Raw genomic sequence first — 2909 nt, forward strand, 5'->3', positions numbered from 1 at the left:
CAGTCGTGTCCCGGCACCTACATAAGGGGCCACGGCAGAGAAGACAGGACTGGGACTTGCTGCTTCCAATTCAGTTGAGAAAACCGGGCCCTGGGTTCCACGACAGACCCTCCCTCCCGCAAAAGAAACAGGCAGAGATTTATAGAAAGGGATATTCCAGACAGACGGTGGCCGTGCCCGCCTTTGAGCCCAGCCCTGGGGAGGAAGAGGCAGATGGATCTCTGGTCTACAGAGTTCCAGGACTACACAAAGAAATCTTGTCTCTAAACGAGAGGGGGTGGGGGAGCAGAGACAAAGACAAAGAGAAAGATAAAGACAGACAGACAGACAGACAGACAGCCACAGCCACAGCCACAGAGAGAGGAGAGACAGAGACTCCCAAAGCCTTTTTGGCACATGCAGACACATGAATAAATATTTTTGTTTATTTGTTTTTTGTTTTTCGAGACAGGGTTTTTCTTTGTGTAGCCCTGCCTGTCCTGGACCCACTTTGTAAACCAAACTGGTCTCGAACTCACAGAGATCAGCCTGCTTCTGCCTCCAGAGTGCTGGGATCAAAGGCATGTGCTACCATTGCTGGGCTAAGAAATAATTTCTTAAAATCTCCCAGGCATACTGTAGTTCTCAATTTATGTTTTAAAAGGTAAACAAACATGATAAAAACAACCATCCCAGAATCACACTGAAAGTCAGGGTCACCTGGAGAGCTGTTTAAGACAATGTGCTATCTGAACAAAGACAGTATGAGTGTGGGTTCAGTTTTCTATTTTCTTCCTCCTTCCAGCGCCATTGAATGGAAGCGTAGGGCTGGTCTGGTGTGGGATCGTGAGGAGATCTTGGACTTGTCTGTCCCCTAGAAGGGAAGTTGCTCTGCTCTCAGGGTGCTCCTGGGGTTCCTGTCACTCTCTTCTGTTCCTGTGAGTTCCACAGGCTTTGTGAACATGCCGAGGTCACGTTGTTTCCCCTGAGTAGGTGGTTCCTTTCCTTTGCAGGGGATGGCCGCTCTCTTCCCAGACAGCCTTTCTCGGCTCACTTGAGCCATGAGAAAACTCAGAAGACAAAGAAACGAGTAACTGAAAAAAATCATGCCACCCTTCCAAATCCTCTGCTACCCACACAAACTCCCCACACGGAGGTGCTGGGGTCAGGCCCACTCGTCTCTCAAATGCTCCCTCCCCCTGGTCGTGGGGAAAGCTGCGGGGGCAAGTGTCAGGGACAGCGCCCCGCCCTCTTGGTGTGCGTGTGTGGTACGTGCATACAAGTTCACCCGCATGTGCCTAGAGGGAGAGTTGGCAGAAGCCAGCAACCAGGAAAACCTAATCTTCTTGCGGCTCCCCACTTAAATGTCCCATGACTTATTCTAGGATAATAGAATTCGAGACTTTGCATCTATTTCAGAGACGGTCACCAGGAAGGAGGAGGGGGCTTCCTAGTCACACAATATAAAGCTTGTATATGTCACCCGACTATGTGAATTCAAAATAAAAATAACATGTGTGATACCAAAGTTGTACTGTGGGCCAGAGAAAAGGGAGGGGCCAGCTGTCCAGCTGTCTCCTCTCTCATTTGACAGAGCCGACACCCAGAGAATCCATTTCCCTTCTCAGGCTTTGAGGCTAGATAAACGTCTTAAAAATGTCCAGGAACAGTGGGCGGGGCTGGGGTTTGGAGTTTAAAGACCTCAGGAAGCTTTGGCAGCTGCAGGGTCAGGGGAACCTTCTCTAATAAAATGTCACCTGTTTCCCTGACGAAGATATTTGATCTTTGCTCAAAATGCAGTCAGGCTTGTTTTGGGCTTGGCTCTCTACTCCACTTCTGCAAACCTGATAGGCTTATTGTTCAGGGAGCCGTAGAAGAGCCAGAGGTTGAGACACACCCACACCCCTATTTCCTGTTAGAAAGAGTCGTATGACCCGAGGTTTAAAAGGTTTAGAATGCAACTATCAGCCATTGAAAGGAAGCATGTTTCCAAAGGCAAACAGAGAACGCTGGGAGCCACTAAGCTGCCATGCAGCACCTCTGTGGTTTTAACCCAGCGGTTTTTCTGCTGAAGCCTGTTAATGATCAGCCATTTCCTGGCTCCAGAACACTGGAGTCTATTCTCCATTCATCCACCTGGCCTCAGGAATACATTCTCCGGGCAGCCAAGTAAAGCAAGCAGTGTAGGACTTTGAAATATCTCGCACAGGCCTGGGAAATCAGAACAGAACCGGCCGGGCTGAGCTGGGGACCCAGAGGTAGGGAGCAATGTTCCAGTCCCTGTGAGGAATCAGCTGGAGAAGAAATATCCACAGAAACAGTTTGAAACCACATGGCATGAGGGAAGTAATCTGTTTGCTTGTAGAAAAGAAGGTTCTGTGTTTTGCTTTCCCTGGTTCTGCTCATATCAATAAGGAGGCCCCTTTCAATCTTCCCTAGTTCAAAAAAAAATGGCATTTTGCCTCCCCCCCTCAATTCTTACTGAAGGTTGGTCTTATGCATTGTATATTCAGTTGCTGATTTCTGTGTCCAGAAATCTAGTTACAGCCCGGATGCCAGCATTGCCGTGATCTTTGAACCATCCCCTGTATCACGTTGTATTTTTTTTTTTTCCGGAGCTGGGGACCGAACCCAGGGCCTTGCGCCTGCTAGGCAAGCGCTCTACCACTGAGCTAAATCCCCAACCCCGGTTGTATCACGTTGTATTAAGAATGTTCCCCAATCATCTCTAATTGGTTAATAGAGACCCAATCAGGCTATGACTGGCCAGAAAAGGCAGGACTTCTGATCCCAGCAACGGGTCCCAGGGAGGGAGACCATGTGGAGGTAGCCGTGAGGCAGAGGATCCAGGAGTTATGATGAGCAGATCACCAAGGGATTTGCCATGAGGACACACGTGGAGTAGAGCAAGCCAAAGTAAGAGTCGGATA

Source organism: Rattus rattus, chromosome 3 (assembly GCF_011064425.1).
Source record: "Rattus rattus isolate New Zealand chromosome 3, Rrattus_CSIRO_v1, whole genome shotgun sequence".
Taxonomy (NCBI): Eukaryota; Metazoa; Chordata; class Mammalia; order Rodentia; family Muridae; genus Rattus; species Rattus rattus.